Genomic DNA, 12,438 nt, shown 5'->3' with positions numbered 1-12,438 from the left:
ACTTTGCTAAACAGAGATGAGAATTTACCACATTTGAGTTCAGAAAATGAGCTTGAAGATGGAATTACACCTACAGCTAACAGCGAGGACGATTAGGTGGTAGACCTAAATGAAACATTCTTTGCTGAGTTATAGACTGGGAACAAGAGGAAAAAGAACATAGGAATTGAGTTATGCTAATACAATGATGTACAAATTTTACTAATCTTGTTAAATTTATTGACTTTGTTTTGCTTAAGTCTTCATAATTGTACAATATGATGTGAAGTTGTGAAATGAAATGGAAAATTTATTTGTAATGTAAGTAATAAGCTATTGTTAGAAGTTTATGATGTTACGTTTGTGTGAGGCAGATATAAGGCCATTGTAAAGAACACTTCACCGTTGTGAAGCTTTCTTTCCTCCTAAGGGGAAGGTGTTAGGAAATAGAATTAGTCTAAGTAAGTTATATTGGTATTTGTGGGTGTTAGGAATGAGTTTCAGCTTTAAAGTTCAAGTTTGATTTGTATTTCTGTATTTGTGTGTCAAGAAAAGGTCAAGTTGAGTTTTAGTTTCATTTTAAAAGGTGCCTGCATTTCTAATGAGTTTCACAACTGTAAGCTAAGTTAAACAAACAAGGGTAGACAAACTGGGCTGTTGCCTAGTAACAGGGGTCCAAAGAGGCAGGTCCCTCCCACAGACACACAGAGAAGAAACTAGAAACAGCAGTTTCATTTGGAAGCTGTTTGAGTTCAGTTGATTTTGAAGACTAGAGCAATGGGGACAGATAGCCAGTCCCAAGCTAAAGAAAATACCCCAAAATCCAGGGGAGTAGAACAGGCCTTCTAGCCAAGGGAAGGCACAGGAAACTGGAAAAAGTTCTGTTAAGTGAAGCTAAGAGCGAGGGACAGACAGAAAGGCTCCAAGCTTCAGATGTAAAGAGACAAAAGCTGCAGAAAGCAGATTTAAAGCAAGAACAGCTTCCAAGAGGCAAGAAGGTCCAAAGAGACAACTGAAGGTCTGTAACTCTTTGCTATGGGCATGTGAAGCAGATGTACTGTTAGTGGCTGAGTTGGTGAGACAGGGCGCTTGGAAGACAGTTTGAATGCATGTGATGACCCAGGGAAGAGGAACATTGGAAAGAGAGTTCGAAAACCTGGAGGTGAACCCATGCGGAAGGCATCTAAGAGAAAGCGTTGGTTTGGGAGAAGATTCCAAGGCAAGGTCTTGGAGAGTGGAGATTGGAAACCCTTGTGTGAAAGACAGAGTGCAGTGAGACTGGTTGGCTCACGGTGTGACAAGTGCCTGGGGGGTTTGGGGGGTGGGGGGAGGTGGAGTTGAGGGGAGAGATCCATAGAATCTGGTTGAGATGACATCTGTCATTTGGTTTCAGAGTGTGGTGTGTCTGACCACAGGTCGCCTATTGGTTTACATGGACTGTGTACTTACTGTGAACAATAGAGTATAAGATAGCATTAGTAGCTTGTGCTATCCTTACAAATCTGTATATATATCTGTAAAGGTATAGTTGTGGGTGAAGGACTATTGTAACGTAATCCATCTTTTCTTGTTTAATAAATGTTGTATTCTTTAGTTAAAAGTTCATCAGCTGACTTCTGTGACTCTGTTCAGTAGCTACTCTCCACTCATCTAAACAAACAAATAAAAGTTAGGATCTATCAAGCCAGGTTCCACCCTCGGCTGGTCCAGTTGTAACATTAGCTGGGATCATAACAGGTTCAAGAAGGCAGCTTGTCACCACCTTCTCAAGGGCAATTAGGGATGGGTAATAAATGCTGGCCTAGCCAGCGACTCCCACATCACATGAATGTATAAAAAAAATCCAATGTGTACAAATAACCTAACCCTCTGAGTTAATTCTATCACAAGTTTGCTGTGGGGTTATCAAGAGAAATTCTATTCTACCAAAACCAAGAGGTTGGGAAATACACCACTGCTTATAAAACAGTAAGCAAATCAAAACACCTTTCTGTTTATGGGTTGTGGTAAGAGGAGAAATTAACACCCCTCCTGTCTGTAACAATATATTCACAAATACAACTTGACATGTATATACAAAAAACTACTGCGGATGCTGGAAATCCAAAACAAAAACAGAATTACCTGGAAAAACTCAGCAGGTCTGGCAGCATCGGTGGAGAAGAAAAGAGTCGACATTTCGAGTCCTCACGACCCTTCAACAGAACTGAGTATAGTTAGGAGAGGGGTGAAATATAAGCTGGTTTAAGCTGGGGGGCGGGGAGAGAGAAGTTGAGGGTGGGGTGGTTGTAGGGACAAGCAAGCAGTGATAGGAGCAGATAATCAAAAGATGTCACAGACAAAAGGATCAAAGAGGTGTTGAAGGTGGTGATATTATCTAAGAAAATGTGCTAATTAAGAATGGAAGGCAGGACACTCAAGGTACAGCTCTATTGCGGGTGGGGTGGAAAGACTGACAAGGTATTAGTTGTAGATTTTAAAATAATGGAAATAGGTGGGAAAAGAAAAATCTATATAAATTATTGAAAAAAAACAAAAGGGAGGGGGAAGAAATGGGGTGGGGATGGGGGGATGGAGTTTAAGATCTAAAGTTGTTGAATTCAATATTCAGCCCGGAAGGCTGTAAAGTGCCTAGTCGGAAGATGAGGTGCTGTTCCTCCAGTTTGCGTTGGGCTTCACTGGAACAATGCAGCAAGCCAAGGACAGACATGTGAGCATGAGAGCAGGGTGGAGTGTTAAAATGGCAAGCGACAGGGAGGTTTGGGTCTTTCTTGCGCACTGACCGAAGGTGTTCTGCAAAGCGGTCGCCCAGTTTGCGTTTGGTCTCTCCAATGTAGAGGAGACCACATTGGGAGCAATGAATGCAGTAGACTAAGTTAGGGGAAATGCAAGTGAAATGCTGCTTCACTTGAAAGGAGTGTTTGGGCCCTTGGACGGTGAGGAGAGAGGAAGTGAAGGGGCAGGTGTTGCATCTTCTGCGTGGGCATGAGGAGGTGCCATAGGTGGGGGTTGAGGAGTAGGGGGTGATGGAGGAGTGGACCAGGGTGTCCCGGAGGGAACGATCCCTATGGAATGCCACCAGGTGGGGTGAAGGGAAGATGTGTTTGGTGGTGGCATCATGCTGGAGTTGGCGGAAATGGCAGAGGATGATCCTTTGAATGTGGAGGCTGGTGGGGTGATAAGTGAGGACAAGGGGGACCCTATCATGTTTCTGGGAGGGAGGAGAAGGCGTGAGGGCGGATGCGCGGGAGATGGGCCGGACACGGTTGAGGGCCCTGTCAACGACCGTGGGTGGAAACCTCGTTTAAGGAAGAAGGAGGACATGTCAGAGGAACTGTTTTTGAAGGTAGCGTCATCAGAATAGATGCGACGGAGGCGAAGGAACTGAGAGAATGGGATGGAGTCCTTACAGGAAGCGGGGTGTGAGGAGCTGTAGTCGAGGTAGCTGTGGGAGTCGGTAGGCTTGTAATGGATATTGGTGGACAGTCTATCATCAGAAATTGAGACAGAGAGGTCAAGGAAGGGAAGGGAAGTGTCAGAGATGGACCATGTGAAAATGATGGAGGGGTGGAGATTGGAAGCAAAATTAATAAATTTTTCCAGGTCCCGACGAGAGCATGAAGCAGCACCGAAGTAATCATCGATGTACCGGAGAAAGAGTTGTGGGAGGGGGCCGGAGTAGGACTGGAACAAGGAATGTTCCACATACCCCATAAAGAGACAGGCATAGCTGGGGCCCATGCGGGTACCCATAGCCACACCTTTTATTTGGAGGAAGTGAGAGGAGTTAAAGGAAAAATTGTTCAGTGTGAGAACAAGTTCAGCCAGACGGAGGAGAGTAGTGGTGGATGGGGATTGTTCGGGCCTCTGTTCAAGGAAGAAGCTAAGGGCCCTCAGACCATACTGGTGGGGGATGGAGGTGTAGAGGGATTGGACGTCCATGGTGAAGAGGAAGCGGTTGGGGCCAGGGAACTGGAGATTGTTGATGTGACGTAAGGTGTCAGAGGAATCACGGATGTAGGTGGGAAGGGACTGGACAAGGGGAGAGAGAAGGGAGTCAAGATAACGAGAAATGAGTTCCGTGGGGCAGGAACAGGCTGACACGATCGGTCTGCCGGGACAGTTCTGTTTGTGGATTTTGGGTAGGAGGTAGAAGTGGGCCGTCCGAGGTTGGGCGACTATCAGGTTGGAAGCTGTGGGAGGAAGATCTCCAGAGGAGATGAGGTCAGTGACAGTCCTGGAAACAATGGCTTGATGTTCAGTGATAGGGTCATGGTCTAGGGAGAGGTAGGAGGAAGTGTCTGCGAGCTGACGTTCAGCCTCCACGAGGTAGAGGTCAGTGCGCCAGACAACAGCACCACCCTTGTCAGCGGGTTTGATGACAATGTTGGGGTTGGACCTGAGAGAACGGAGTGCAGTAAGTTCAGAGAGAGACAGATTAGAATGGGTGAGAGGAGCAGAGAAATTGAGACGGCTAATGTCACGCCGACAGTTCTCAATGAAAAGATCAAGAGAAGGTAAGAATCCAGAGGGAGGGGTCCAGGTGGAGGGAGAATATTGGAGGTGGGTAAAAGGATCCGTTGAATGGGGAGAGGACTCCTGCCCAAAGAAGTGAGCACGGAGACGAAGACGGCGGAAGAAGAGTTTAGCATCGTGCCGAGCCCGAAATTCATTGAGATGAGTGCGTAAGGGTATGAAACTAAGTCCTTTGCTGAGCACAGCTGCTCCTATCACTGCTTGCTTGTCCCTACAACCACCGACCCCCCTCAACTTCTCTCTCCCCCCGCCTACCTTAAACCAGTTTATATTTCACCCCTCTCCTAACTATACTCAGTTCTGTTGAAGGGTCGTGAGGACTCGAAACGTCGACTCTTTTCTTCTGCACCGATGCTGCCAGACCTGCTGAGTTTTTCCAGGTAATTCTGTTTTTGTTTTTGACATGTATATATGTGTGTGTGTGTATTTCTATACACGTACGTGTGTGCACATGTGCATGTATGTACATGCAAATATATCTATGTATGTGTACACCTGAGTGACAGAGAGAGGAGTTTCCACATTTTATTCTCATTTCTGATTTTCTGCCCTTATTCATATTTCATTTGAGTGCTGTTTTGATGACATCGCTATTTTTCACCTGGTTTGAATCACATATTTTCATCCCTTTTGCATCAATACATAATGATGTCACCCAAGATCCAGTGAAGTACAATGGTTAAATCATAACACAAAATGCGATTATACTCATCAGGTCAGGCAGCATCTGTGGAGAGAAGAACAGGGGTTAATGTTTCAGGTCGGTGACCTTTCATCAGAACTGAGGAAAAATAGAACTGCAATAAGCTTTGAGCAAGTGGAAGCAGTGGTTGGAGTGGGGGCAGGGGTGAGAGAAAAAAAGGGTTTGTGATGATGTGAAATTAAATGACAAAAGATTTCATGGGACAGAATCGAAAGGGAGTGGTGATGAGTAAAGTTAGAGATAAAGGGCTGGATTTTCCGGCGCTCCCTCCTGGGGTTGGCTTGGCAACTGGGGGGGAGGGGGCGGATGGGGGAAAGTGGGCCGTAAAATTGGCACCGTGCCATTTCTGATGCCTACATGCCCGTCCCTGCCTCCCCAACAATTTACCAACAGTGGGAGGCTCCTGCCCCCACAGGCCAATTGAGGTCCTTAGGTAGCTGATTGAGGGCCATTTATGAGCCTCTTCCCACTGCTCCTGGGGTTTAACCCATGGTGGGAGAGGCCCACAGACAAGAACACAAGGAGTTAGAGCAGGTGTAAATCACATGGCCTGTTAGGTTGGTGTTCCTCCTTTATGGGCTCTCTATGTCCATCAGAGACCCCTGTGTTTCTTCTTCCCCCTGCCCTGTCCACCACCTTGCCCCCTTCACCAGGGCCTGCCAGCCCGGCCCTGGTGAAATCCCAGGCTTCCCTTAAAGTCTGGGTTCCATCGCAGCATGCCTTCTTTGGGACTGGCTGCAGTCCCCGCAGTGACCACTGCTCGCGGTGGTATTGCTGAGACCAGAGAGCTGCCAGCTATTGGATTGGCCAACAGCTCTCAGAGGCAGGCATTCCTTCCCAAATGGGGTGGAAGGCTAGCCTCAAGCTAATTAACAGCTGTTAAAAAGGCTGCGCAGTGAGCTGGCAAAGCAAGATGGGCTCACCCCTGGCTTTTATTCCTGCCTCTCTAAAACTCAGCCCAAAAGATGTACTTAGATGAGGTGTGAATGGCACCTGTCCAAAAGCAAAGTAAAAGAATAAAGAAAGAAATGAAAGAAACAAAAGCCAGAAAGAAAAAAAAAACACACACACAGAGGAAAAAAATGGAGGCAGAGATTATAATTTGTGATTGTTGAACTCAGTGTTGAGCTGTAAAGTGCCTCATCAAAAAATGAGATACTGTCCCTCAGGCTTGCACTGAGCTTCATTGGAAAATTGCAGCAGGCCAAGGACAGAAAGGTCAGAGTCGGAGCAAGGAAATCAAAATGGCAAGTGACAGAAAGCTCGAGGTCATTCTTGTGGACTGAAAGGAGGTGTTCTGCAAACCATCACCCAGCCTCCCCAAGGTAGAGGAGACCACAGTGTGAGCAGCAAATACAGTATACTAAATTGAACGAATTTAGTGTTTTACTGCAGCATTTTGCTTTTGTATTAGAGTTTGATTGTTCTGTGTTTGAGTACGTGAGTTTGTTTACTATTGATGATCACTGTTGAGCCTAGGTATGGACTCAGGGAAAAGAAAATAAGTTGTAAAAAGAGCTGGAATCCACAGCTGAATCATTGGCCTGGATCTTCCATGAAGTGCTAATTGATGTTGGGTTGCCATGATGCTCGTAAATTCCAACTTGATGCTGCACCACATTTCTTCTGGTACCTTCCGAACCTGGATTGCCCTGAAATGTGAAGTGCAGCATCCCCCGGAGAGCTCTGTCAAAGTGGAGTAGAGCCAGGGGGAAGACAGGACATATTCCCTTTTTATGGCACTAACTATCGCATGATAAATTTAAATATCCAGTTTGAATGTTAGTGAATGGGTAAGGTGGTAAGGTGGGTAGGTGGCAGTTGGATACAGTGGCAGATATATGAGGCAGCAGGTGGGTGAGGCGGTAGGTGGGTAAAGCAGTAGGGTGAGGTGGTCGTCAGGTCTGGGGTAGTCAGGTGGTTGAGGGGTAGTCAGGTTGGTAGGATAGTTGGGTTGGGTTGGGGTGAAGTCGCGTCGGGGTAGTTGGGTGGATGGGAGGGGTAGTTGGGCTGGTTGGTGGGTTGGACGGGTCGGATTGGTAGTGTATTCGGGTGGCTGGGGAGTAGTCGGGTTGGAATGATGGGGGTAGTTGGTGAGGGGTAGTTAGGTGGTCATGGGCATAGTCAGGTGTGCTTGTGGTAGTTGGGTCAAATCGTTAGGGGGGATAGTCGGGGGATTATCAGGTGGATGGGGGGTAATTGGGAGTGGTTGGGGCTAGTCGGATCACAGCAGTGGGGTGTTTGGCTGGCCTGGAGGTAGACAGGTTGGATTGAGGGAAGTTGTCAGGGGGCCAATGGGGTAGTTGGTTGGTTGGGGGCATGGTCAGATGGTTAGGGAGTAGTCAGGTGGTTGGGATGGTAGTTAAGTCAGGCTGGGGGTTAGTCGGGCGATCGGGGGGTAGTAGAGTGATTGGGGGATAATCAGGTGGTTGTGAGGTAGTTGGGTCGAATCAGGGTGGGGGGAGATGGTCGGGTGGTTGGGGATAGTCAGGTGTTCAGGGGCTGGTCGGGGGTAGTTGGATCCTGTCGGAGGGATAGTCATGGGGGTCAGGGAGATAGACGGGGGTCAGGGGACTTTTTGGGGTGTGTCAGTTATGCAGTTACCCAGATGTTAGGTTTTAACTTGTCTAAGATTTCCTGGGTAATTAGCAGGTAAATACTGCGGAACTGTCCAAAGTCTCCAACTCTATCTCAGAATCGTGAGGCATTTGCAGAGGATCACGGGGAGCAGGAGAATTGCCTATTGGAAGTTAAAAATTCCTGGGCAATTCCAATTTAGGTCAGTGCATCAGGAGTTGCATAGGCTCCTGACACACATCTCAGTCATACATCCAGTCTCCAACAGTCCGGAGGCTGGATGATTTAGCCCATGGAGTCAACATTTTAAAGCACTGCAATTAAAACATGTTAGTAAACAAATTAGTGTCATCTCTGCATTGATCCAAGATACAACATTTCTAATAGTGTTGAAGTACAGTACTTGTTCTTCTGACAAACCTGAAGTGATTATTTACTTACTTTGGCTCAAAATTTGAGATCCCAGGGCATTATTCAATGTGATAAATTTAACAGAAAAATATATATGAGTAAATAGGAAACAAAACCGAAAGAAAATGGTAGCAGGCTTTTTGTTGGACTGCACCACTACCTTGAGTCTAGGTCCCTTCATAATATGTGTCAGCAAGCAATACATTGCTAATTTTTATTAATGAGGTTCAAGGCTAATTAGGAGCTGAAATGGCAAGGGATGTAATGGATGCTATATTCAAGGGTGGGGGAATTAGAAACGAAAGCAAGTTCTGAACTTCAAGCCAGACCTGGAGCCAGTGCTGGAAATACTAAGTGCAAGGTTTCAAAGTATCACCTTAGCAATGCCCAGCTCTGAAGTGTAGCCCATTTTTCAGGAACAGTGAATAATATGAAGCAGAGCTAAAATCTTTTATTATGATTAATAGATGAACCTAGTTTCCATTAGCAGTGTACATGATTTATGTTGCACCTACATGGCAGGCAGGTGGGCAGTTAAAATCCTCCAAACTACTTACCCATTCTGCAGCTACGGGGTCTGACGGGTTCCAATTTTAACCTGCTCTTCTGAGTACTTGGTGAGGGTACCAGACCAAAGTTGGTCGGATTCTTTTTAGCATATGCATGTCAGGGCCTCAATGATGCTGATAGGCTTCACCTCATTTGACATATTTGCGTAATTAATAAGACTTAAGCTATCAAATTGGACTGTACATAAGTTTAGTGATGAAAAGCCTTAATTTGTGTTATTGGGATGTTGTTAAGAAGTCTTTGAGTTGACATCTTTTTAAGTGCCAAAATATTATACTGTAGCTTTAAGAAAGAACTTGTGGAGTTATAGCTAGGGTACATTTGCACATTTGGATTCCAGTAAGTCTAACATTAGTAGTAAACAGAAGCCGAAACTGCGATGCTGATTGGCTAGAAGGATAGCCTGAGGGATAGAATTGTAAGTAAAGGGTGTAAGTTTAGATTAGTTTGCTCTAGGGAAGCCAGAAGCACTCTTCCCAATGGTCAAGAATTGCATGAGTTATTAGTTGTGTTGACACAGGTGCATAACTTGGGTTAAATGTTGCAAAGGCTACCTGCAAAAAGGGTATAAAAATAGGACACTTGCCAGAAATCTTTGCACATGCCAGGGGATAGAATTAATCTCATGACACTTGATAAGAGAGCTCTTGTTGGGACAGAAAACTGGGAGTTAGTAGCAAGGCACGTGCTAGGAAGTTAGCATTTGTGGGGGATATTGCCAGCTATGGGTAATTGTCATAAATTGGGGATTGCCATAAGAATCCAAAAGTGACTAAATTGTCATAGGTTGGGGATTTCTGTAAAAATCCAGAAGCAACTAATATATTTGTCCCCAGGTTGGGGATTTCTGTAAGAATCCAGGTCAGTGTTAAAATCCTGTATTAGAGCTTAAGTAATTGCCTTAAAAGAAAGTGAAGTCTTTGTCAGGAAGTTGCTTTCAGCTTGAGAAAGAGAGAGAGAGAGAAAAGTACTCAACAAGTAGCTGTAAAACATGCAGCTACAGCTGTTCAGTTGGGCTGGGAAACTAGAGTTGAAGTCCTAAAGCTACAAAAGGGTTTGTATGTACGTTAGAGTTAAGTTGACTAAGTTGAAGTCTCGAAGGGTGTTATGAGTCATGAGACCAAGTTCAAGTGACCAAGAAGACGAGAAGATTCCAGAAGTTCTGGGATCCATGGGAAAGACGGTGTATTGTGCCTTACACTTGACTAGTGTAATGTTATGTATTAATCCTTGTTGCCTAATAAACCTTGTTACTTTGCATTGTAAATTAGTGATTGTCCTTTTTGCCAACAAGGTTATTCCCTGACAAGATTTTTCTTACTCTAGGGTTTAGTATTGAGTCCAAATCCCAACAATGCTTCGAGACCTAATTGCAATACTTCTGCCTGTTGCCTGCCAGGCCAACCCAGCATGAAAATGGATCAGGCACAGGGGAGACCAGCTTGTAAAAATGCCTTTGATTCCTTGAGAGACCATGAGGGGCAGGGGTGTTCCATCATGCCCCACAGGGAATCAGAAGCCAGCTCTGTGATAATCTCACCTTCCCCCTTCCGATTGTGGGCGTCCAACTTGATGGTTTGGAGGCAATCTTGTGGGCGTATCTCCCTAGGACGGCAATGTCCAGTCATGCGACTTTGTCCAGATCCCCACCTGGAATGAGTGGGGAGTCAGCCTTAAAATTAGGCCCAGCAATTAAAAGCCATTTAAAAAAAAATCCTTGAATGGGTGACTTTTGAATTAAAATCAAAATTCCCCAACCATAAACTGAGTCCCAGTTAAAAATCAAGATCCACTGACTTATGAGAAAAGATGGTCCATCGGATCAAAAGTTTTGTAGAAGGCCAGCCTTGTGCTAATTCTGAGCGACAGGAATTCACAACAGATGCAAGTTATTTACATTACTGATGTTTAAATGTTCTCCTTGCAAAAGAAAATGACAATAAGTTTTCTTTTAAAAGGCTATATAAGAATCAAGGCGCATCGATAACCATAAACTATGCTATTAAATTATAATTATAATTACACAATATGAAGTTACATTATTTACATTGCAGGTAGGTTTATGGGTAGATGTTAGAATTTTTCCTCTTTAGATTACTTTATTTATTCCTGGTAATGTATAAATGTAAATTTTTGCAAAGCAATTTTCCCCTTGGATACAGTTTTTATATTTTCAAGTTGCACTCGGCTATAAATCCTATAATGCAGCCAATATGCACAAGCTGAATTACAATGAAATTCTTCAATTTTACCAAGTAAGTGGCCGCTTAGCAACTTGAAGAGTATAAAAGGTTTGTCATTAGGCTTGTGCTATGATTGCCTGCTTTGAACAGACCCACTATCAAAAACAGATTTCACAAAACGTATTGCATTTTTTGCGAAAAATAATGTTGCTGCAAAATAAAATTGAAAATACATCCTGGTCCAATTTTTCATTTAAATATGATAGCCCAGAATTTCACTCCTGGGCTGAGTATACAGAGTTGAGAGAGTTGCCCGCCTCTGTGACCCCCAAACTTTAAAAACGGCTACTCGGACATTGGATTTTCGGTCGGGGGAGGGAGGGCTGGTTGGGGGAGGGGGGGCGAGGTGAGGGGGCGATGAGCTAGGATAGGAGTTGGGGTGGGCGACCCCAGGAGAAGTGAGGAGGCTGCTGGGTGTGGAGGTGGGATTGGTGGAAGGCCTGCCTCGGGGCTTCGGTACAGAGTCCAGAAATAAAAAATAAAGATTAAAACGTAAAACATTCCTCCAGCCCTCATCCCTCACACCCTCTCACCCCCACACACTCCCCATGCTCCATCCATTCTACCCATGCCACCCCACGCCTTGCACCCACCTCATGGCCCTTTATAGCCTTCGAGCCAATCCATGCCCCTGCAGCCATACCCCATGGCCTTTTATAGCCTCTATACCAACCTATGCTCCTGTACCCACCCCCTGGCCCTTTATAGCCTCCATGCCAACCCATGTTCTGTGCCACCACATGACCCTTTATAGCCCCTATGCCAACTTAGTGCCAACTCATGCCAACCCATGCCCCCCACCCACCACCCTTTGCTCTTGCACCTCTCATGCCAACTCGCCTAATATCCACAATGGGCAGACCTCAGGACTCATGCAGAGATTAGATAAAATAAAGTTCCAAGTATCTCTGCAGGCTTCACTATATTGAAAAAAACCTCAAAAGCCCATTTTTCATAAATCCACAAAGCCCATTTACTACACTGGCATTCCTTCAACTAACTAAAGCCTCACCACAGCAAACATTTCATTCAAGTGCACAATCCCTTATAACAACAAATATTGGAATTCATAGTCCCACATCAAAGAATATATAACCACTTGTGGCTGTCAATCAAACTGGGAAATGGAAGGCACCCTACTGTGATAACAGATGATTGTGAAATCAGTCATGCAGCATTAATTCAGTAATGGAAAGAAAAATTGAAAATACATCCAAACTTATGTCAATCGACACTGAAATAGCAAGCAATCACTTTTTTTTAAACACTCCAGACATTTGTTTAAAAGATTTAAAGGCTGGAAATTTAAATGCCTCATCAGTTTGACAGTTCCCTTTGACAGGTGCTTGTTACATTTTTGACAGCTTTTTCTGATTCATTCATGGGATATGGCATTGTTGGCTAGGCCAGCATTTATTG

This window comes from Cetorhinus maximus, chromosome 13 (assembly GCF_964194155.1).
Source record: "Cetorhinus maximus chromosome 13, sCetMax3.hap1.1, whole genome shotgun sequence".
Taxonomy (NCBI): Eukaryota; Metazoa; Chordata; class Chondrichthyes; order Lamniformes; family Cetorhinidae; genus Cetorhinus; species Cetorhinus maximus.
Note: the sequence above shows the minus strand (reverse complement) of the source record.